The sequence below is a fragment of the Rhinopithecus bieti genome, unplaced genomic scaffold (assembly GCF_001698545.2).
Source record: "Rhinopithecus bieti isolate Rb0 unplaced genomic scaffold, ASM169854v2 scaffold_35885, whole genome shotgun sequence".
Lineage (NCBI taxonomy): Eukaryota > Metazoa > Chordata > Mammalia > Primates > Cercopithecidae > Rhinopithecus > Rhinopithecus bieti.
Genome location: NW_016815776.1, coordinates 1,841,687 through 1,867,124, shown reverse-complemented (window position 1 = coordinate 1,867,124; position 25,438 = coordinate 1,841,687).

The window sequence follows — 25,438 nt, the reverse complement described above, 5'->3', positions numbered from 1 at the left end:
AAGCCTCTTGAGATTTCTCAGCTTGCATGGATGCTTTTTAATCACTCAGAGCACTTTAATGAGTTATGCCTCCTGATGGCTTTGCTTTATTATTATTATTATTATTATTATTATTAGTAGTAGTAGTAGTAGTAGTAGTAGTAGTAGTAGCAGTAGTAGTAGTAGTATATTTTAAGGAAGGTTTTTTATCTCTTCCAGCCTACTCCATCCTGGGGGGTATCCCCTTGGATTGTGTTCAAAGAGATGAAAGGGCAAGAGAAAAGGAGCACCAAATTGGGCCAAACACCTACTATGTGCCAGGCATTGTGCAGGGTACTTCATATTCATCATCATTTTCTACCTACAAAGGAAGGATTATTGTTTTCATTTTTTTTTTTTTTTTTAGATGAGGAAATTAAGGTCAAGAGATGTTAAGGAGGTTGCCCAAGTCACACAATTAGAAATGGAGCTTGGGTTTGCACCTGAGTATGTCTGACCCTAAGTGGATGCCTTTCAACTGGGAAGGCCTAAATTAGAACAAAATGAGTCTGGGGCAGCACCCCTGGGCACAGCTGAGATGAGGGTCCAACTCTACAGTATGTGTTCTGGGACCACAAAAGGAGGGGGTCACAGTTCTTTCCTTGGGCCTCAAGGCTTTTGCTATCTCATGAGTGAGGCAAGATTCATACCCAGGAAACAGGTAGGGACCTCTGGAAGTGTCTCAGTGCTGCTGGCAGTGCTTTATTGAGGTCAGGGATTTGTTGGGGTCTTACAGGTTCCATAGGGTGGGATAGATGGGACACTGTGGGGAGGGTGTTTAGGGAAGGGAAATGGCTTGACTAGGGAGGGTCAGAAATGATCATGGTTTATTGAGTAGGGTAGCAAAAGATTGTGTGCTGTTGGGGGAGGGACTTCTGGGGAGGCAACCATGACAGGGCAGGAGGAGGGGCCATTACAGAATTGGACCTAGAAGCTAGTAGCTCCTGCCTTCATGACCCCTTTCTGATCCCAGCAAAACCACTGAGGTCATCTGGCTAATGGTCAAACAGTAACAGGTGAGAGAGAGAGAGAATGCATGAGTGAATACGAGTGAGAGTTGATGTGTGTGAATGTGTATACTTGGAGTGTGTGTTCAGATGTGAGATTTGTATAAGCATTTGAATAACTCTGTGGGTGGAATGTTCTATGTGTATGTGTGAGAGAGTGAACCATTTGTGTGTGCATGAGTGTGCATTAGTGTGAATGTTTTGGTGTGAAATAGGTGTGTGTGATTGAGAGGGAGCTATGTGAGTGTGTGTGAGGGAATATACGTGGGTATGGTATTGTGTGTCTGTCGGTCTTTGCTCCTGTGCGAAGCTGTGTTTGTGTGTGTGATGTGGGGCTTTGGACAATCTGAATTCTTGCCCAATGTAGTAGAAGTGGCAAAAGGAGCTGTGGGTGGAGAGGAGGCTGAGAGGTCTCTGCTGGGACCCAACGGAGAGGAGCTGAGAGCCTTGCCCTTTCAGGTGCTTAGCTGAGGTGCTGCTCAGACAGGGAGGCCTTCAGGTGAGCCCCCTATTCTGCCAACGAAGTGGGAACCCCTGCAGCCTTACCTTTTGAGTGATAGGTAAGTACCTTGGGGGGCCCCAGGGAAGGGAGAGAAACCAGACCAGGAGCTCAGAGCTCACAGCCATCATCTTTGGGCTGTGACCCAAGCCAGCCCCCACTCCTGGCCAGCCCCCAATAGCTCTGAGGCGGCCCCCCTCCTCACCTCCTGGGTGTGGTGCAAGTAACCATGTGGCCATTGTGGCAGAGGAGAGCTTCGTGGTGTTGGTGTGACCAAAGATCCACGGGGCCCCTGGTCAGGGAGGGTAGCCATGGAGCTACATGTTGGGTTATGTCCTCCACAGCCCACTTCATCCCACCTAGGCTGGCTGGGTAAAGGTCCTTGGTTCTTGAGGTCACCTCTGTCGGCACCTCTCTGTTCCACAGGGAGGTCAGCTGGCCCAGAAACCCACATGGCTTTCTGCAACAACCAGCTATCCAAAACATTTCCTAGGACAATATTCCCTTTTTACTCAGCAGGGTGCTTAAATTATTCATGGAGGTTCATCTTGTAGACAAATAGAAGGTGGGGTAGGAGAGGCATTGGGAGCAGTGATCCTGAGCAGGCCCTGCCTTAGGCTCCATTGAGGCCTGGGTCTTCTCCAGCCCCTCCACTCAAGGGCCCTCTGGGTATCATGATCTTTCCTATCCCACCTGTCCTCCCCACTGTCTGTGGGGCTGGTCCCCACATGTCCTGCACGCTGCCCTGAGCCAGACTTATTGGCTTAGGATTTAGGTCTGCTGGCTTTGGGGGTTCCATGCCTGCAGCTGTCCCGAGCCCAGGGCAGGTGCGTCTCTCCTCCACAGCTGCCTGAAAGCCCTGGAAGGGTGGCTTCTGCACACTGCTCTGCTCTTCGCCTAGAGGCAGGGGGTGGGAGAGATGGGGTGGAGTGGGGGGTTTGGTAGGAAGGGCTGTTGCCCTGCCTGCATCCGGGTGGGCCTGGCTCTCTTCAAGCAGTTGGGCTCCAGCTGCAAACTCCCAAACACATACTTTGGGAGGTCAGCTTGGCCTGATGCTAGGGCATTCCATTATTTTGGTGACATATCTTTGAACCTGCTGCAATTCCTACACCCCCAGCTCAGGTCCCGGTCTCAGCTGCAGAGCCGGGGCCTGATTCACCTCCCTACTTGCTTTCGAACTCTTCCTGGAGGAGTGCTCAGCCCTAGACTGGTTCCTGGGTAGAAATGGGGAAATGATGCAGGGAGGCTGTGCCTGGAATCCCTCTATTATGGTCATTTGGCCCAAGCACTACCCTAGCTCTTCTTTTCAAATGCAAATTCCTTTGGGGGAGTAACGTGAGCTGCTTAATACCTGAGCATAGGAGATTTTTTCTGTATTTTCTTCCAATAGTAGGCTCATGAGGAAGATGAAAGAGCCCTGGAAAGGGAGAAACTAGTGTTAGCCTGTTTCATGTTTTTAAAATTTATTTTATTTTATTTATTTATTTTTATTTTCATGATCTAGCCCTGTCCCTACTTCTGATTTCAAGAGCCCTATCTACAAAAAGTCCTTTCCAGATTCTCAAGTATTGAAAATGGCACCCAGACAGTGTGGCCAGAAAAAGGATACTGGGTAAGGATAGATAGGTCTGCTTTTTAACCTCTGCCTGGCTATTTTTCAGGGTGACAATCAACAAGTCTTTTAACCTTTCTGATCCCTGTTCCTCAAGCTACTACATCACCATTACCAAGCCCCCTATTTTCTGTGCCTCCGGGTCCTCAGATGTCATCTGTCTGCACTCAGGGTCACAGGGCACTCTTGGCTTGTGGTTGGGAACCCTGCTGCCTGTGGGGCTGGAGGGAAGACCTGCTGCTTGATGCATGTGCAGATGTACTGATGTGGGAATGGTGGAGATTGCCAGCCCAGGGGATGCGCAAAGCTGAGGCTGGTTGGAGGAGCCTTTGTGGGTTCTGCTGGATAGATGCTCTCTACCCAGGGAGGTAGTTCCTTCCCCACCAAACTCACTATCTGTTGTATAATAAAAGAGTCAGAATTCTGGAAATGATTCACTATAGTGGAGATCATTGTTTTGTTCTTTTGAGCAAAAGGAACTCATTCATTAAACACTTGCTACCAGCTGGGTGCTTTACGTGCTTATTTCATCCTCATGACAAAACAGGTATTTGTGCTTTCAGGTCACAGGTGAGGAAACTGAGGCTCAGCGAGGTTAAATAACTTGCCTGGCATTATTCAAGAAGGAATTGGCTAGAGTAGGATTTGAACCAAGGTCTGTCTCAGTTCATTTCTCATTGTTTCTTTGGGACTATCTGCTATTTAGTCAGATGTTAACTCAGAGAGCTTCTCTCTTCTCTTGTGGTATCTTTGCCTTCTCCATCAGGGCTTTCTGAACACCCATTGCTGCACTTCCTGTCCCCCAGAACATTAGATCTCAGGCTTTCCTGGGGTCCTGTGGTCTGGGAGAAAGGGGTTGGTCACTCCTTCCTATAGAAGGAGTGGTACAGGATGTCATTACTGCCCAGAAGAGTTGAATTTGAGAAGAAAAATCTGAAGAAGGCAATTTTTAATCTAGAAGCAATATACTTTGTTGGTAAATTTTCAGGCAGCAGAGAAGATAGAAGAGATTGATTCTTACATACAGTCTTTCCAGACTCTCCGACGACACTGAAACATTCCACCTTCATGGAAATATAGTCTTTCCCTGAGTGCAGGCTGGCCTCTGGCCTCCTTTGGCTGAGTTCCAGGAAATTTCTTTCCACTGTTTCTTCCTCATATAGAATTCTCATCCACATGCAAAAGTCATAGTCAGTTTTAGAAAATAAAAAAGAACACAGAGAAATTACAAAAATGCAAGATCATTGGTGCAGAGAGCTGGGTCCTAGTCCTGTCTCCAACTGGGATCCTGGTGGCCTTGGGCAGTGCTCATTCCTTCTCTGGGTTTTAGTATCTTCATGTATACAATGTATGGGTTGGACCAGTCAGGACTCTCTTACTGGCAGATGATAAAAACCAAATTGACCTAGGTAGAGAAGGGAATTATATTGGCTTATGTAAGTGAAAAGCCCAGGATAGCCCTGGCTTCATGAATGGATGGATCCAGGGGCTGCCACCCACAGGTGATTAGAACTCAGTCTCTGTCTCCCTCTGCCTGTTATTTTAGAAGACGGGGCAGAGAAGAGACCACATTCTCTCTGTCACTGCAGTAGGTCTTGAGAGTAGCTCCTATTGGCCCTACTCTGGTCCATCTCTGAACCAATCAGGCTGGGGATGAAATGTGCTGATTGGCCAGACCTAGGTCATGTGCCCTCTATTGGCTGAAAGTGGGAGGTATGGAGTCCTGCTCCGTCCAAACCACATAGCCTGAGCTGGAGGCAGGGTTGTTAGCGGAAAAGGGGACGATTCATTTCCTCTGTTGGGCAGACCCCAACCACTGCCACCTACCATTACTATGTAAGTGATTTTTAATATCAGGAAGAACTTTAGGGCTATCTATAGATAGTGAAGTATTTCCCCCAAATCAATAGGATTTAAATGGTCTGAGGAACCTGTTTATCACATTTAGCTGCTTTACTATTGGTCACATGGTTTTTATTTTGATAATTTTTTTTTATTTTGCTGATTTAAAAAGCCCAGAAGTATTGGAATAGATGATGTGTAAGGTTTCCATTTAGAATGTTCTAGTAGATTATATGCCAAAGTGAATAATTGTATTCAGTTGAGTGCATATGTTAAGTAGTAAACCTTCAGCTCCATTCTATCTTGTCCCTCCTCCCAAATGATCCTTCTGGCTTTATTAACATCTTTGTCGAGCTAGAGCCAAGTCTGCCCTCCCTTCATCCTCGATAACCCACTAGTTTCATGCTTTACAGGCTCTTACAGATGCAAAAGGAAATTCCTTTCAGTGCAAGCACAAAGCAGGTGCTGGTTCTTGCCTTCGTCAGCCCGATTGCTGAGTTACTTGGAGACAGAGGTACTTCCTAAATGCCGTTTTCTGGTCTGAATAACATGAGGCCAAAAGAAAGGAGCTCTTAGGGACAGGCCAATCGTAAGATTTGGGGGCCCAGGGCAAGAGGACAAATGGAGGGTTTCATATCACATGTCTGTATATTTATCAGTTATAAGTCAGGCTAACAAAGTAAAATTTCTTTCATCCTACCCTGACAAATGTACCTTTGTAATGACCTAAAGGACTGGATTTAAATTTAAAATTCTCAGACCTCCCCCCATGAATCACATGCCACATAACGGCAGCTAGAATGGTGTGAATCCTCTCCCTCTCTAGAAAGTTTACAATTTGCTTTTCGCAGATCTATCAGAGGTATCATTATCCATGGCAGCTATAGCCCTACGAAATATATTTATCAAATAATAAGACTTGAAAGTTGAAATTGATCCATGGGCTTCAGAATGGATGTTGTGTTAGCAGGCATGAAAACACATTAATCTCTTTGTGCATCTTCATCAGAGTTATTCGGTAACCAGGTGCATTGTCAATGAGCAGTAATATTTTGAAAGGAATCTTTTTTGTTTTGTTTTGTCCTGAGCAGTAGGTTTCAACAGTGAGCTTAAAATACTCAGTAAAACATGCTGTTAACAGATGTGCTGTCATCCAGGCTTTGTTGTTCCATTTATAGAGCATAGAGTAGATTTAACATAGTTTTTTGTTGTTGTTGTTGTTGTTGTTGTTGTTGTTGACATGGAGTCTCGCTCCATTGCCCAGGTTGGAGCGCAGTGGCGCGATCTCGGCTCACTGCAACCTCCACTTTCTGGGTTCAAGCGATTCTTCCGCCTCAGCTTCCCAAGTAGCTGAGATTACAGGCACCCACCATCCAGCCTGGCTAATTTTTGTATTTTTTTTGTAGAGACACAGTTTCACCATATTGACCAGGCTGGTCTTGAACTCCTAACCCCAGGTGATCCACCCGCCTCGGCCTCCCAAAGCGCTGGGATTACAGACGTGAGCCACCACGCCTGGCCGATTTAAACATAATTCTTAAGGGCTCTAGGATTTTCTCAATGATATATGAGCATTGGCTTCAACTTAAAGTCATCATCATGAGGTCAGGAGTTTGAGACCAGTCTGGCCGATATAGTGCAACCCTGTCTCATTAAAAAAATACAAAAATTAGCCAGGCATGGTGGCACGTGCCTGTAGTCCCAGCTACTCAGGAGGCTGAGGCAAGAGAATTGCTTAAATCTGGGAGGCTGAGGTTGTGGTGAGCTGCGATCACGCCACTGAACTCCAGCCTGGGCAACAGAGTGAGACTCTGTCTCAAAAAAAAAAAAAAAGTCATCAGCTGCATTAGCCCCTAACAAGAGAGTCAGCTTATTCTTTGAAGCTTTGAAGCCAAGCATTGACTTCCCCTAGTTATAAAAGTCCTAAACAGCATCTTCCAATGTAAGGCTGTTTGTCTGCATTGAAACTCTATTGTTTAATGTAGCTACCATCATCAGGCTGGGGATGAAATGTGCTGATTGGCCAGACCTAGGTCATGTGACCTGTATTGGCTGAAGGTGGCCTCCCCAGGTATGGAGTCCTGCTCCGTCCAAACCACATAGTCTGAGCTGGAGGCGGGGTTGTTAGCGGAAAAGGGGACGATTCATTTCCTCTGTTGGGCAGACCCCAACCACTGCCACCTACCATTACTAGGTAAGTGATTTTTAATATCAGGAAGAACTTTAGGGCTATCTATAGATAGTGAAGTATTTCCCCCAAATCAATAAGGATTTAAATGGTCTGCATTAGCCCCTAACTAACTGACTTTAGCTAGATGTTTTGGATAACTTTTTGCAGCTTCTGCCTCAGCACTTGCTGCTTCAGCTTGTACTTTTATGTTATAGAGATGGCTTCTTTTCTTAAACTTCATGAACCAACCTCTGCTAATTTTCAACTTTTCTTCTGCAGCTTCCTTACCATAGAATTGAAGAGAGTTAGGGCCTTGCTCTGGATTAGACTTAGGCTTAAGGGAATGTTGTGGCTGGTTTGATCTTCTATCCAGACCACAAAAACTTTCTCCATATCAGCAATGAGGCTGTTTAATCTTCTTATCATTCATATGTTCACTGGAGTAGCACTTTTAATTTCCTTCAATAACTTTTCCTTTGCAATCACAACTTGGTTAACTGGTGCAAGAGGCCTAATTTTTGGCCGATCTCAGCTTTTGACATATCTTCTTCTCTAAACCTAATCATTTCTAACTTTTGATTTAAAGTGAGACATACAACTCTTCCTTTTACTTTGAACACTTAGAGGCCATTGTAGGGTTACTAACTGGCCTAATTTCAATAATGTTGTATTTCAGAGAATAGGGAGGCACAAGGAGGAGCAATCAGAGCACACACATTTATTGAGATTAAGTTTGCCTTCCTATATGGGCATGGTTCATGGTGCTCCAAAACAATTACAATGAAACATCGAAGATCACCAATCACCATAAAGACATAATAATAATAAAAATGGAAATATGGCAAGAATTATTACGATGTGACACAGAGACCCTAAGTGAGCATATGATGTTGGAAAAGTGGTGCTCATAGACTTGCTTGATGCTGGGTCGCTGCAAACCTTCAAGTTGTAAAAAAAAAAAAAAAAAAAAAAAAAAAAAATGCACTACCTGATAAGTGCAATAAAGTGAAACACAATAAAATGGCAATTGTCCACAGTAGCTAGGTCTCAGCTAGTTGCTAACAGAGTAGTAGGAAGGTATATTGGAGGTTTCAGCTGAGCTGCCGAGATGTTATAAAATGGAGATTCAATACCAATGTTAGTGGTGAGGCTATGCAGGGTGTGCATTTTTCAAAGGGACTCCTAGACAATTTGTTTTATGACTCTAAAAACCCCTCATCCTAGAGAGAGTTGGAGAAGAAACATTTTGGTGAAAGTTGCTGGAGTCGGGAGGTGGGAGGTGTCTGCTCCCACCTCATGCTGTTGGGAAGGGTGTCAAGGCTCACTCGGAGAGCCCAGCAGGGTCATATGGCCTGTGGCACTGAGCAGGGAGTTGTGTTCTGCATTCTCAGGATTTGTGAGTGTTTCACGTGGACCAGATTGGGCCATGTACACAAGAACCGGCTGAGCCATTTGTTCTGCTGCCTAAGAGTTCTACATGGAAGGGGTCACTGAAACCAGCTACACCACATGTGGGATCCAGGCCTCATCTCCTGGCCAGTCATGAGTCATGGAGAATCGTCTTTCTCTTTCCAAACACCTCTTCCCTCTTCTCTGTCAGGACTCTGGGCATAATCCTCTCAATAAGTCTGGGGGCAGAGCCTTTTAGTTGCTCTCAGGATCCATTCTGTCCTTATTCCACAGCAATAAGATTTATAGCTGGGCACATAGCTGTATAGCTGGAGACTATATTTCTTAGCTTCCCTTGCAGCTAAGGGGTGACTTTGTCACCAAGTTCTTATCAGTGGATTCTGAGCAGAAGAGATGTGTGAGGGATGTGCTGGTAATTTTTTAACAACCAGCTCTTTAGAGAAAATAAAGCCTTGACTGTAGTGTTTACGAGTTTCCATGGCGTTAGTATTCTAACCATGGCTGATTTCAAGCTACAAATGTGGATTGAGGAGAGATGTGCACAGTCATCTCTTGGAGCCAGTGAGATCCAGCACACCACTAGGGCGACTTCTGGCTCATGCCCTTAAAGGACCCAGGCTTGAGCCCAACATGATCTTTACCCGCTTCCTTTATGCTGGCTCTGATGCAGACATGGTAGAGAGCCATCTTGTGCCATGTGGAAGAGGGCAACATTCCAGGGATGGCAGACCAACAAGAGAAAGGGAGCTTGGGCCACAGTGACTATGGGGGCAGACGGGCTATTTTGGTTCACAAATTTACATGAGGGTAAAATAAACATCAGTCTTATTTAAGTCATTTTGGTTTTAGGGTTTTCACCACAAACAGCTGAATGTATGAAGTTTAATTCACCCAGGATTCCATAAAAATAGAAAGAGAGGTTGTCATTCAGCAGCTTCTGCTTCCTGCCTGGAAGCACCTGCCTCTCCTGAGGACTGGAGAGGCATCAAGTCAAGGCCTAGTATAACAGAGGGAGAGGAAAACATGGACTTTCTGTCTCAGTGGATCATGCTGTCCAAATTGTTGTAGTCCATCCCTCCACTAGGCTGTGGGTTTCTAGAGAGATCCTGATGCCCAGAAAGTACATTTGGTCACACCCTAGATATCAGAGATGTGTGACAGGTCCAGGTTTGGTTTCACTTTGGTTCATGGAGAGTCTTGATCTTTGTGCTGGCAGCCCAGTTGCTGTCTCTCTTCCCAGCTTTGCCAGGTCTCTGTCTCAGTCTGCCTTTTCCTTAGGGCATGACATCCCACATACATTGCTGATGATCACCCAGCCACCATGTGAGGTTCAATGCCTGAGGACTGTTCTTGCCACTGGACAGATGAGCAAACCAAAGCCCAGATAATCTATCTTGCTCGTGTAATCTCTTAATAGTCTAACTTCCTCAACTGATGGTGGGCTCTGGGGAGGCAAAGATCATGTCTGGTGTGTTTGCTGTTGTAGCCTCAGTGCCCACCTTAGTGCCTGCTTTGGGGCTGGCATTCAATGAATGTCAATTCTCTCAATAAAAAGAACCCTAGTTACAGGTTTTTTTTTTTGTTTTGTTTTTTTTCCAGAACTCAAGCAGAATTGTGGTTCTCAGCCTGCTGTACTTTTTTTTTTTTTTTCTTTTTTTGCTGAGACAGAGTCTCACTCTGTCACCCAGGCTGGAGTGCAGTGGCCAGATCTCAGCTCACTGCAAGCTCCGCCTCCCGGGTTCACACCGTTCTCCTGCCTCAGCCTCCCGAGTAGCTGGGACTACAGGCGCCCGCCACCACGCCTGGCTAGTTTTTTTGTATATATATATTTTTTTAGTAGAGACGGGGTTTCACCGTGTTAGCCAGGATGGTCTCGATCTCCTGACCTCGTGATCCGCCCGTCTCGGCCTCCCAAAGTGCTGGGATTACAGGCTTGAGCCACCGTGCCTGGCCCTTGCTGTACTTTCAAGTGCAAGAATTATTGTAAGCACACTGGAAATTTTGCCCCCCTCCTACCCCAGGGGACTTGGGGCAATGTTTGGAGATACTTTCAATTGTCAAAACTGGGAAACAGGTGCTACTGGCATCTAGTAGTTAGAGGCCAAGAATGCTGCTAAACATCCTATAATGTACGGGATAGCCTCCTGCAACAAAGGGGACTATGACAAAAATTATCCATCCCAAACATCAGTGGTTTAGAGGTTGAGAAACCCTGGTATTAATAGAATTTGCAGCCTCTGGGGATGGAGAGTCCCTGCAAAAGTTGCAGTAGCAGAGGTAGCAGCAGGCCCTTCTGCAGCCAGAACCAGCCCTTTTCCCTCCTCAGAGGGTTTCTGCAAAGCTCAGATCACAAACAGGCCTTGCTGTTGCTAAGGCAGTCTTCCTTAATGGGCTGTGGCTGACTTAGCTCCTGCTTCATGAAGTGGGTTGTAAGTCCTCCCGACTTACTTAAAGCTGGTAGAGACGTTGTTGGCATAACATGCCTGCATGGCCGTGTGAAAGATGCATCAAAAGGTAAAAAACAAAACAACCCCACCCCCCTGAAAACTACCTTCTCTTTGGCTTAATAATTACTTTTCCAGGAATAAAGCCAAAGTAAATAATTGAAGAAATATATAGCAATTTATCTTGGGGATATTCAGGGCAATGTTGTTTATAGTAGCAGTAAGTCAGTAGGGAATGCTACATTGTGATATACTCATATAATGTGCATTCAGGGTTGCATTTAGCTGCAAGAAACCAAGAATGTGACAAAAGGGGCTTTAACAGATGAATTAATTTAATTGCAATAAGAAGTACAGAAATAGATCATTTCAGGCTAATGTGGCAGCCCAAGAATGTCATTAAGAACCCAGGCTCCAACTAATTTTGTGATTTCATTCTTAAGGTTACAAGATGGCTTCCCCTCAAGGTATGACTTTAGTAGATGGAGGGGAAGAAAAAGGAAAAGGGCACAAAGGCATGAGTCTATCCATTTTTATGAACTTTACCTGAAGACACAGCCAGTGATATCTGCTTTCAGCTATCTGCCGCAACTCTTCCAGGGCTACTCCTAGCTGCAAAGGAGTCTGGGAAAGTAAGAATTTTTGGCTTTCCAGATTCTTTAATAAGAAAGTTAAAGGAATAGGAAGCAGGTCATAAAACCAAATGCTGTCAAGTAGCCAATTTGCTGTATCTGCCACAACAAAGTAGACTTTAGAAATTGTTTGGTAACATGAAAATTTTCAGGCAATGTCAATTTTGGCAAAAAAAAAAAAAAGATTCAACAGCATAGCCACCATACTATTTTAATTTTTAAAACAAAATGGTATCTTTATATTTGTTACAGAAAAGTCTGGGAGAAAACATGCTTGTGAGGGTAACTATAGGATTTTAAGTTCTTTCTCTCTCCCTCTACTTTTAACATGACCTTTTAAAGTAAGTTTTGTTTTTCAAACCCTAAACTGGCTAATCTTTACCAAAACACTCAAGGCCAGACCCCTTCCTAGACTCAGGGCTTCCTAGGTGCTGGGCTTTGATGTGGTGGCCCAGGGCACCATCATTCCCCAAAGCTTGGGCTGGTCTGGGGGTATAGCAGTCCCCACTGCCTCCTTCCTTAGGCTGCCCCTGAGAGCCGTCTCATGGAACTTCGCTCCTGTGCTTGTGTCAGCAGGACTGATGTGCTCCTCCCGAGGGATCTCACACTAAGCTGTCATCAGTCACTCTACCGAGTGGGAGTGAGATTCCTGTGTCAAAAGTAGAGACCTTTGACCCTGGAAAGAGGGAGTAAGCTGAGGCAGAATCTCCAAGGCAGATAAAGAAATTCAATGACTGGAAATGAGGAAAGCAAGCAGGTGACAGGTTGTCCTTCTGGACTTGTCAGGGGTTGCCTTGACCTAAATGAATGGAGGGAGTGGCAGGCAGGGGCGGTGGGTGGGCACCATCTCCAGGATTGGGAGACCTGGATCTGTCACCTCACCTCTCTGATCCTTAGTATAATAGAAGATAAATCAGTCACCTTCATTGAGCACATCTACATGTTAAGTTCTCACCACTCATTGAATGCTCCCCGCACCCCCATGAAGAGGGTGCTCTTAGGATTACGATGTCACAGATAAACTTCATGAGGCAGCAGAAAATGGCTGCACGCCCTGAGGTTTGCTGCCTGTGTTCAGGCTCTTCCCTCATGAGCAGTATGACTTGGAAAGTTATCTAAGTGCTCTGTGCCTCAGTTTCCTCTCTGAAATGGAGATAATAATAAGAGTCTACATTATGGTATTGTTGTGAGGAATAGGTATGTTAATGCATGTGAAGAGCCCAGCACTGAGTCTGGCAAGTCAAGTCAATAAAATGTCAAGTTCTATGAATATTAGAATTTTGTGCAGATCAAAAGAAATAAAGTACATCAAATCACAGATACATAGAATGTGTACAATAAATGTGTCTGCCTCATATGCCTCGCACCTGCTTCATTCACTCCTGTGTTAGATAGATGAGGAACTAAGGCCTGGAGAATAAAAAGGGAATTCCCAAGGTCACATAGTGACAGTGGGGCAAATCTAGGTTCTAAACACAAGTTTCCTGCCTTCTGGCAAAGAGCAGGATACACACAGCAAACTTCCCTGGGAAACTTAAAATAGGGAAAAATGGAAGTTGGCAAAGCACCTGGGGACAGGGGTCCTGTGCCACCCCAGGGTAGGAAATGAGCCTCAGGAAAGACTGAGAAGTCACCTGACACCACACCACATGTACCTCCTGTTTCTGTCCCCAGGGAGAGGCCACATGAGGCCTCCCCTCAACACCCCCTCAGCCTCAAGTAGCCCTTCCCTGAGGTCAGACCGGGTGTGCCTGAGCCATCTCAGACCCGGTCTCTCCTGGAACGAAAGGAATGCTCCTTGCTGTACTTGGGTTCCCTGAATAGTCACTGACTTTTGTTCTCCACATCCTGCTTTGTCAGGCTAAGCCCAGGCTGGCTGTCATGTGTCAGCTTGTATGACAGACAGCTCCAGAGCCCCACCACCTGGCCTTTCTCAGTAGCCTGGCCAGGAAACCAGATGTAAGATGAAATTCAGCAGCCACTGACATCAAAGGCACCAAACTGATGTCACAGCTCCTGGGCCACTGGGGATCATTTGTTGACAGTATGACTTTGTAGGGAGACAACTTTGGGAAAGCCTGGTCTTCCTCCAGCCCCAGTCCCTGTCCTCACCCAGGGCTGATGGCCACAATGTCAACCTTGTCTTGGAGGGCATGCAGCCACATGGTGTGTGGTTTCAGGGCTGCCACACACAGTACACTGTGTAGGGTTGCTGGGCAGTCCGTGAGGTTAGCTAGGCCAGGCCCAAGATGCTTCTGGGTTGGTGAATGGAAATAAATATGGTATGAGACTGTTTTGAGCATTTTGTAAAGCTGATTAGAAAGCCAATGTTTTGCCAAAATGATGAGTACCAGGTTATCTAAGACAGTTTGGCATTTGGCTGAAATTGCACCAATTCTACCTGGTCCCAGAGGTTAGCCCGTCCTAGTCACCAGTACTGATTGGCTTTGATGACATTAGAATTCCTAAAATATAGGGGATAAAATAGGAGAAGTCCTTTATGGTGAGAAGGTGGTGACCCCCAGATTGCATCATCCCTGAGATTCTTTCTGCTTCTGAGATTCTAGTACTGATATTGATTCTGAATTCTGGGTGTTCAACCTGAGGCGCACACAGTAGAGTGTAGGTTACTAGAAGCCAAGAGGTTAATCTGCCTTACCTGCCTGTAATATTATCTACACCTGGAGATGTTTGGATGAAAATTAGTAGATAATTTAAAACGTTATTTTTCTATGAAAACTTAATCCAAATTCTACTTTCAATTGTTTGGACACTTTCTCATCCTTTTAGAATGCACTGGCCCTTTATCCAAAGAATTTCATTGGTAGAATACAGATGAAAATAGAATACAGGTGGATACAGACTAAAGGTAGTGGGGTGGTGGTCACCTCTAGCTGGGGAGGAGGTTGGATGTCCCTGGCAGGCCTTGGGGTGGGGGGAATTCTGGATGTTTGCTGGTCCCCCATCCTGTGCTCTGAGGCTCAACCTTCCTCTTCTCTTAGGTGGTGAAAGGGAGATCCATTTCTCTAAGGGGGCTTTGGGGCCTGGTCAGTGCTCTCTATAAGGATCCCCAGGAACTCCTTCACTCAGGCTGCGCTCAGTCATCTGCCAAAGGCCAGGAGAGTTGGCTGGGTTCAGGACTAGAGTTGCATCAACTCCATCGTACCTCTCTGATCTAGCTACTGACTGTCCCTGAGTCCCTCATAGAGGGCAGTCTCTCTTGGAAGGCAAGAGAGACAGAGGAAGGGCACTAGACCTGCTGCAGGGAGCTTGGGCAGGACTGACAGGGGGCCCTTCATGCTTGTTTTCAAGGCTCTTCATCATCGGGCTCTTTTCAGAGAGACAGAATGGCAGGTAGGCAGATAAGGAGCACTGGGGGCTGCCAAGGCCCTCCCCAGCTTGCCATGCTATACATCCACAATCTAAGGACTGGGAACCTGAAGGCAGTTATTGTAAAAGGAAAATGTGGAATCTTCTGAGGGGCAGAGGGTCACTGTAGTTTAGAATACAAGTCCAAGCCTTTCCTGCTTGGCAAGGGCTGTCCAGTGTACCTTAGATCCTTCCATAGGACTGCGTATTTTCTGGAAACCCTATAGGGAGGGGAATGAGAGGGCAGGCAGTAGAAAAGAAAGAATGGGTGAGAGTGGCAGCCACCAGAGCAGGAAGGGCTTGGACTTGTGTTGATGCTATTTGCCAGCCCAGAGAGCACAACCTAAATGTGCTGGCTGTATTACTATGGGCCAATGGCTAGAGCCCGGATACTTGAGAAAATATTAATATCTGACTAAGGAATGGGCTCTTCCTTCTCCCACTCCTAAGCCATGCTTCTGCCCCAGAACTCTGCCTATGGGCCTCAGACAGGGCACTGAGGTGTATCCCAGCCTTCTCTACAGCCCTAGCCGTAGCCGATGGGAGCTGACAAGCAGCCTAAAAACACACAGAAGTCTGACGCCCCACTAATCTCCGCATCATCTGTGGGTGAATGTTTCCAACAGAGGTGGAGGAGATGATAAAAGGAGCAGTGTTTCTGCATGCAGCACTTCTATTGAAGCGTGTTTGCATGGCAGTTTGCATCAGCACATTTTTAATATCCATAAACCCATGCCGGCAAGGATGGGAGGAGCCTTATGCCAAAACTTATGGCTTTGCAAATGTCTGGACTTACAAGAGAGCGGCCAGTGAGCAGGCAGGAGGCTGTCTTATTGGCTGGATTCCTCCAGCATGCAGTGTCCGCACCACATGCCCTTCTGGGGTTTCCTGAAGCCTCTGGCCCAGCTACTCAGAGTTGCCACATCTAGGCAAAGCCCTGTCCAAATAGTTATCCTTGCAGTTTGGGCTCAGAAAGCATGTTTCCTTAGAGCAAAGTTGTCCATCACTCAGAGTTGAACTAACAACTTTCACTCCCTGATTGATGGGGCTGATAGTTGAAAAACACTGCTTCCTAATGATGGCAGATATTCAAGGTGTTGTTCCACAGGACATCACAGGCATGGTGAGAGGGCCAGGAATGACCCAGAAGGCAGCATTAGTCCCTCAACCTTCACATAATGTTTCTAGAAATGTTCAAGGAGCAGAAGTTGCTACCAAGAATGATAAAACTTGGCCCCTGGTCTCAAAAGTCAGTTGGGAAAAATAAAGGGCTCAAGGAGCCAGTTAGGAAAATAAAATACGAAATGGATAGAAAGGACAGTTAAAGGATAGTGAGTGGTATGTGAAGAGAATAGCAGCTACTTCCCCGAATTGAGGAATGGGTTGTCACTCCCACTGAGGTTACCGGAGAAAACTTTGTGGAGACAGGGTCATTTGAAGGATGGGCCACTTTCCAATGTCAAAGTGAAAAGCATAGAGTGCTGTTGCTGAGGGTGGGCAATGACAAGTTGGGACCCTTGGCCCAGTATGGGTATGGAGTTTGGATCTGGAAGAAGGAATGGTGATAATGAGAGAGGAGAATTCCTAACTAAAGGCTCTGAGTGCAGAAATGTAGAAAACACCTAAGGAAACTGTTAACTCCAAGAGAAGCTCCACTGCTTGTCTGGTTTGGCTCTGTTTGGACACCAGAATCTTTCCTCTAACACCCAGGTAGTATCCATTTGGTCCAGGCATTTTATTTATCCATGTCTAGAGGGGAGAGGTTAGTTAATTCCTCACTTTACAAAGACCACAAATGGTGTAGTTGGGAGTTACTGAACATACCACACTGTGCTATGGGGTTAATTACCAATGTCTTACCCAGACCCTCCTCACCAAGGAGCTGGTGGTGGCCTTTAGCCAGCAAGACCTAGAAAAACACTCAGCTCTGGTGTGGACAGAAGGCCTTGTCCTCCAAATTCTGTTGACCTTTTTGGATCTGTCCTGTGATAATTTGTGTTCAGATTGCAACATCTAAAGGTGTTAGTTTTATGAGTTTTGTGGATAATTTTAAGCCTACTAATGAAGTTATTTGAAGTTTCCTCAAAAATGCAAAGATCCTAAGGAAAAAGTGGTTAGCTTTCTGGGACTGGGCTAAGAAGGACACTACATGTGGTGGGCTTTCCTGGGCCTGTAGATCACTCAGCAATACTCCCCACCCCATTCCACTCTCACTGCCATCCTACATAGTGATGTACATCTCCTGTCACCTGCTCTGGGTTTGGAGGAAGGGAGAGAGTAGGTGTATGTAGCTTGCAGAGTACAATTTGAATACTGAGATGGTACCTGAAGGTCCCAGGGACTTTCTGGGAGAAAAGGCAGAGGAAAGGAAGGTCCTTTCCTGACTTTCCTCCAGGCACAGTTCAACCACCTGCCTCTGGGGAGGTTGGTGATGGGGAAGATCTAGGCCCCTAGAGAAGCCATCAGTTTTCCTCACAAGAGCAAGGAGACAAAAGAAACAGCTCTGAATCCTAATTCCTGGGGAACACCAACATTAACCAAAATGGATAAATACATACAAACCCCAAGATAATGATATATTAAAATTGGATGGGAAAAAGGATACTCCTTCCTAATCTCTGTAGACAAAGGCCTTCCAGTAATAGCCTTTCACTGACTCTTCACTAACTTCATCATATAGTTTTTTCGATTTCCATGTAGATGTTCCAAGACGGAAATTATAATAATCCCAGGCATCTTTCATTTTAAGGCCTTCCAAAGAGTTTATCATGTTGTGAATTGTGGTACTATATGTGCTCAGTAACTCAGTAGATATAGAAAAAGCACTTGATAAATTTCAGCATCCATTCATGATGAAAACACTCAGCAAACTAAGACTAGAAAAGAACTTCCTTAATCTTATAAAGGATTCAAAAATCATCGTCAGAAATCATATACCTGGCATTATTCTCAATGGTGAAATACTGGACACTTTCCTCCTGAGGTTGGAAGCAAGACAAGTATGTCTACTATCACCTCTTCTTTTAGCATTGTACTGAAAGGCCCCAATGCAGTAAGATACAGTCATCCCATGGTATCCATTTGGGATTGGTTCCAGGATTTCCCACGAATATCAAAATCTATGGATGCTCAAGTCCCTTATATAAAATGATGTAGTAGTTGCATAAAACCTATGCACATTCTCCCATATACTTTGAATCATCTCTAGATTACTTATAATACCTAATACAATGTAAGTGCTATGTAAAGAGTTGTTATTCTGTATTATTTAGGGAATAATGACAAGGGGGAAAAAGTCAGTACACGTTCAGTACAGATGCAACCATTCTTTTTATTTCTCCAAACATTTTTGATCTGTAGTTGGTTGAGTCTACAGATGTGGGACACAGGGATATGAAGGGTTGACTGTATAAGGATTGGAAAGACAGAAGTAAACGTGTTTTTATTTGCAGATGAAATGATGGCATATGTAGAAAATCTAAATGAATCTCTAAACTATTGATAATTATTAATATAAGTAAGTACATTTAGTAAGATCTGAATCCAAAGGTAAAATATAAAATATTATTTATATTTATATAACTAGCAGCAAGCAACTAGAAAGTAAAATTTAAAAAATGATACTATATATAATTGAATCAAAAGTTAAATCCCTAGAATAAGCCAACTAAAGATATACAAGACTGAAAACCATAAAATGGTGTTGAGAGAACTTAAAGAAGATCTAAGTAAATGGAGAGATGTTTTATGTCTATGGATTGGAAAATTCAATGAACATATCAGTTCTTTCTAAATTCATCTATGCATTCAATCAACCCTAATCAGGATCCCAGCAGATTTTTTGGGTAAATATTGACAAATTGATTTGAAAGTTTATATGGCAAAGCAAAAGACCTAGAGGCATCATTAAGTCTTGAAGAGTAAGAACAAATCTGAAAGATTTTCACTACCAGATATCAAGGCTTACTATAAAGCTGAAGTAATTAGAACAGTGTAATATCAGCATAAGGACTGGAAAGTAAACTAATGGACAGAATAGGAAGACCCACTATGTAGCCCTTTGATTTACAACAAAGAATCCACTGCAATCAGTGGGGGAAATATGGTGTTTGCAAAAAAAAAAAAAGAATTATGCTGAAACAATAAGATATCTGTATATAAAAAATAAACAATTATCCCTACCTCATGCCCTGTAAAAATTTATTCAAGATGGAGCATAGATGTTAATATGAAATGTTAAGCAATAAAGCTTCCAGAAGAAAACAGGAGAACATTTTCATGACCCTAGGATAGGAAAAGATTTCTTAAACAACACACAAAAAGCACAAAAAAGTGTACCTGTAAAAAATTTAAAGATTAAATGACAAGCCACAGATTGAGAGAGGATATTCACAATACAAATATTGAATAAAGGACTTCTATCTAGAATATATAAAGAACCCTTAAAAATCAATAAAATCATAATCTATTAGAGAAACACTTGAACAGATATTTCTCAAAAGAAGATCTCCAAATGGCTATACAAAGCTGAAAAATTTTCAACATCATTACTCAAGAGGGATATGTAAATTAAAATGAAAATGAGAAAACTCTGCATCTTCGTATGACTGATAAACTAACAATACCAACAACCTGATAATACCAAGTGTAGACAAGGTTATGGAGCAACTGGAACTCTCCCACACTGCTTTTTAGGAGTATTAATTGGTTCAACCATTTTGGAAAACTATTTGGCATTATTCATAACAGTTAAACGTATGCCTACCTTATAGCCAGCAATTTTACTCTGAGTAAAATATATACCTAAGTAAATGGAGAGATGTTTCATGTCAAGATAAAGACAGGTTTAAGAATGTTCATAACAGCTTTATTCATAACCGTTAAAAACTCAAAGCAACCTAAATATTCGTTTACAAGAGAATGGACAAATCAGAATATATTCATATAATGGAATACCACATATCAACAAAAGAGAATGAACTTCTGATACACACAACAACATGAATGAACCTTATAGGCATTATCTTGGGCAAAAGAAGCCAGACATAAAGGAGTACATGCAGTACAATTGATATGAAAGTATAAGAACAGGAAAAACTGCTCTATGGTGATAGAAGTCAAAAGTCAAGCAGAGTTTAGCTCTGGTGGGATGGGCGGTGCTGACTGGGACAGGGTATGAGATAACTTTCTGTGATGCCGGTCATGTTATATATCTTGATCTGGATGGGGGTTCCAATGTGCAGGCAAAAGCAAAAATTCATTGAACTGTACACTTAAGATTTGTATGCTCTACTATATGCTATACCTCAATAAAGTGAAGTATAGCAATACTTCCATAGAAAATATTTTTTAAAAAGAGGAAAAAGAAAATGTTTAGTTGACCCAAAATATCTAAATATGGGCTTTAGAAATCTAGGTTTGAATCTAATTCTGCCATTCACTGACTGTATCAGCTTGAGAAAGTTACCCAAACTCTCTGAGCCTCATTTCTCTCATCTGAATATGGAGATGATAATATCTACCTAATAGGTTCATTCTGAGGAGTAAATTAAATAAGCACTTAGCTCAATGCTTGTCACATTATTGTTAAACAAAAAAGAAAGAAAAAAAGTCAGTTGATGAGCAGAATGTGCTTATTGGCCATTTGTATATCTGTTTTGGAGGAATGTTCATTCAAGTTCTTTTTTCATTTTGAATAAGGCTGTTTGATTTGTTGTTGTTGAATTTTAGGAGTTCTTTATATACTCTGGATATTCATCTCTTCTTAGGTACATGATTTGCCAATATTTCCCCTCATTCTGTGGGTTGCCTTCTTATTCCATTGATACTTTTATGTAAAAAATTTAAAAATTTTCATGAAGTCCATTTTTAATGATTGTTTTGTTGCCTCTGCCTTTGTCATATCCAAGAAATTGCTGCCAAATCCAGTGTCATGAAGTTTTTGCCCTGTGTTTCTTGTAAGAGTTTTATAGTCTTAGCTGTTACATTTAGGTCTTTGGTCCATTTTGAGTTAATTTTTTGTGAATAGTTTTAGGTAAAGATCCAGCTTACTACTTTTGTATGTGAATATTCAGTTTCCTGAATCATTTGTTGAAAAGACTGACCTTTTTTTGAAAAGACAGTCATTTGTTGAAATGATTTTCAACATCATTTGTTGAAAAGACCGTCCTTTCCCCATTAAATGGTCCTGACACCCTTGTCAAAAATCACTTGACCCTGTATTTCAGAATTTATTTCTGGATTCTCTATTCCATTGGTCTCTATATCTGTCATTAGACCAGTACCACACTATTTTGATTACTGTAGCTTTGTAGTAAGCTTTGAAATCGGGAAGTGTGAGTCCTCCAGCTTTGTTCTTCCTTTTAAAGGTTGTTTGGGCTATTTGGGATCCTTTGAGATTCTATATGAATTTTAGGATAGATTTTTATATTTCTACCAAAAACATCATTGAGATTTTAATAGGGATTATATTAAATCTATAGATCACTTTGGGTAGTATTGATATCTTGACAATATTACTTCTTCCAATACATGAACATGTGATATCATTCCATTTATTTGTATCTTCTTTAATTTTTTAATCAGTTTTTCACCACAGAGGTGATGTTAGCTGCCGCCTTTTCACAGATAGCCTTTATTATGTTAAGGTATTATCAAAATATATTACAAAGATATAGTAATTGAAACAATATGGTACTGGCATAAAGACAGACCTGTAGACAATGGAACAGATGGAGAGCCCATAAATAAGTCCATGTATATACAGTCAAGTGATCTTTGACAAGGGTGCCAATAATACACAATAGGGAAAGGATAATCTCTTAAACAAGAGGTGTTGTGAAAACTGGATCATCACATGCAAAAGAATGAAATTGGACCCTGTATCTTATACACAAAAATCAACTAAAATAGAGTAAAGGCTTAAAATGTAAGATGTGAAACTGTTAAACTTGTAGAAGAAAATGAAAAATTTCGTGGCATGAGTCTTAGCATTATTTCATGTATATGATACCGAAAACACAGACAACAAAAACAAAAATAGAGAAGTAAGACTGTATTAAACTAAAATCTCTCTATAGCAACAGAAACAACTAACAGAGTTAAATATTTTCTGGGAGAAAATGTTTGCAAACCATCTATAATAAGGGGTTAATTTCCAAACTATATAAGGAACACCTATTACTCAATAGCAAAACAAAACAAAACAAAACAAAAACAAACAAACAAACCCTACTAACTTGATTTAAAAATGGGCTAAAGACTTGAATAGACGTTTCTTCAAAGAAGTCGCACAAATGGCAAATAGGTATAAAAAAAGATGTTCAGCATCACTAATCATTTTGGAAATGCAAATCAAAACCACAATGAGATACCACCACACATCTATCAGGATGGTTATTATCAAAAAAAAAAAAGGCAAGAAGTGTTGGTGATGTGGAGAAGTTGGAAGCCTTGCGTGCTGTTGGTAGGAGTGCAAAATGGTGCAGCAGTTATGGAAAACAGCATATAGGTTTCTCAAAAATGTGTAACTAGAACTACATATCCAGCAATACCACTTCTAGATATTTTGAATTGAAGTCAGGATATTGAAGAGATATTAGCACCCTGTGGAGGGAAAGTTAAATATTAAATTTGAACTCAGTTGAACATAGACACAAACAATGGTCACTGAGTCCCACAACAGATTGTGTGAGCCCCTTGAGGCATTCATCCAGCACTGTTTCGAAGAACTCTCTATTTCAATCTATTCCTATATGTTAGTTATTGAAGAACAATAGACAATCGCAAAAACAAGTTGACTTTTTTGTGTTCCTTGAGCCCAGTCAAGAAGGGCCCTTGTGACTGGACCTCATGCCAAACAACTTGTTACGTAAAGAGCTAGGGTCTCAGATTGTACCGAAGCTTCATGAGACCTTTCCTCATCTGTGCACGGACGAGTGGCTGACTCTGGAGCCCAGGCTGTTGCTTCCTAGTCTGCTGGTGAATCCTCCATGGTCTGGTGAGCGTAAATATATATATCTCTTTTCCCTTCTCCCCTTCCCATTGCAATTTCCTTATTATATCATTTGCTTATTATATCAATTTATTACATCATTTGCTTATTATATCATTTGCTTATTATATCTGCATTGTCATTTACATGGGATAAAGCTTGTTTAGCCTTGAAGGTATTGTGTGTGTGCCTTTTATTTTCCCCTTGCGCGTTTCCTGCACAAAACACACTCCCAGGTTCATTGCAACACTATTCATGGTAGCTGAGATTTGGAAATAGCCTAAATGTTCGCAGATTGATGAGTGGATAAAGAAAATATGGTATATATTGTATATAGTATACAATAGAATATTATTCAGCCTTAAAAAGGAAGGAAATTCTTACAGTGTTACAACATGGATAAAACTTTAGGACATTATGCTTAGTGAAATAAGCTAGTCACAAAAAAATGAATATTGTATGATTCCACTTAGCTGAGATACTTAGACTAGTCACAATCTTAGAGACAGAAAGTAGGATCATGGTTTCCAGGGAATGGTAGGCAAGGAGAATGGAGAGTTAATTAATTAATTAGTTAATCAATGGGCAAGAAGTTTTTGCTAAGCAAGATGAAGAAGTTCTAGAGATCTGTTGTACAATGTAGTGCATATAGTTATTTATACCGTTTTGTGTACTTAAAATTTTGGCAAAAGGTTAGATATCATGTTAAGTCTTCAAACCACAATAACATAAAATTAAAAAAAAATAATAGTTTGTTTTAAAGGGAACTCCGGGGAAAATAGCATTAGGTAGCCCCTACTCCCCTTGTCTGAGGCCTCCAGGAGTTGGGAATGTGGAGACCCTGGGTTGATGATATCTAACTGGGAGTGTCCAGTCGGGTGGGAGAAAGGGTGATGGCTCCCTGCCATCACCCCCACAATCCTCCCACCTACAAACAGAAAAATAAGAACCGGAGGCCATAGGCACTCCGGGGAGGTCTTGTCCTGACAGCTTCCTCCTGGAACAATGAACTGACACTGGATAGTCTGCAATCACCCGCCAGTTACTCTTCCTGTCCCAATTCAATCAGTTTGTCAGGGATCGGGAATGAGGTGGGGTATCCGTATGTGCAGGTTCTGGTTGGACAACCTCAGAGCCCTTAAATGCGTTCCAGTTCTGTGGCTTCTGAGCTGACTGCTTTGCTTGCCTGGTTTTAGAGGGATGCTAAATAAAAAAAGATTGCCAACCAAACTAGTTGGTTTCAATTTCCTTTGCCTAAAGATGTCATGGATTGTGTTTATGCTGGTGGTCTGTAATGCTGGAGTGGCTGCTTCCCCAAGCAGCTGCTGCAGTCACATGCTTGTTGGGAGGAAAAGGGTAACTATCAGAGAATGTCTGCCTTGCACTACAGTTAAGTCTTCCCTTTCCAAGGCTGATTTAAGTTTTTACATCATGCTTTTCAACTCTCTGTCTGCTCCATGTTAGCTTCTGGAGGCAGAGAAGGAAAGGCATACGGTCCCTATCGTCTTAAGAACTCACAGTTGATGAAGATGAGCATGCGTATATCACAAGTGATAGTTAGGCTGTAGGATGATAGAATGGGCCTGGGGGAAGGCGCCCGACTCCTTGATTAGTGGGATAGGACTTTGGCTGGCAAACAGGACTCCTGGATTGTAGACCTACATCTGCTACTTATTGTATATCACTGTGCAAATGGAAACCCATCCCTTAATCTCCAAGGCCTCAGATTTGACTTGTATAAAGTGGAAGAGAGGACTATCTATTTTAGCATTCACACAGAACCATTATGGGGGGCCAGAAATCAGCTGGGAAGGTGCCTGGGGAGGGAACAAAAGTAATTTGGGGGCCAGTGTTTATCAGTGCCCTATTTGCTGCTGTCAGTGAACAAAGTGTTATTACTTTGGTGTTGCAATACAGAAGTCGTATCTTGAATTTTTTGTTCTCTGGGTATACCCAGAGCCCTCTTAGAGCTCCCAATAGCAGTCTCAGGCTGCCATTCAAGATGCACTTCAAGATGAAAGTGAGGTTGGGCAATGCTGTCTGGTGGACCAGCTGTCCAGACAGAATCCTCCAGAGAGCTGTGGGGTACAACTGTCCATAGGTTTGGACTTGATGGAAGGAAGCTGGGAGCTAGGATGGGAAGGGGCCTTGCAGTTATACAGAATAAATCCTATCCTACAACTACCCTAATTTATAGTGGAGTCTGGGTTTGTTTCCCTGTTCCTCACCCTGGGCCTTTGATGAATATTACAGTGTTTCTGCCTGGATGAAGCAGTATCGGAGGAAGTGGGAGTTGGAGGGTCACAGGATGACCTATGCTCCTGCGGGCAGTTCAGGGTGACAGGAGGAGGACTGATGCACCCTGAGAAGAGGTGACTCTCAGGTCAGAGGGGTCAGGAGGCAGGGATCAGCTCAGATGAAAACTGCCTTCCTAAGATGCTG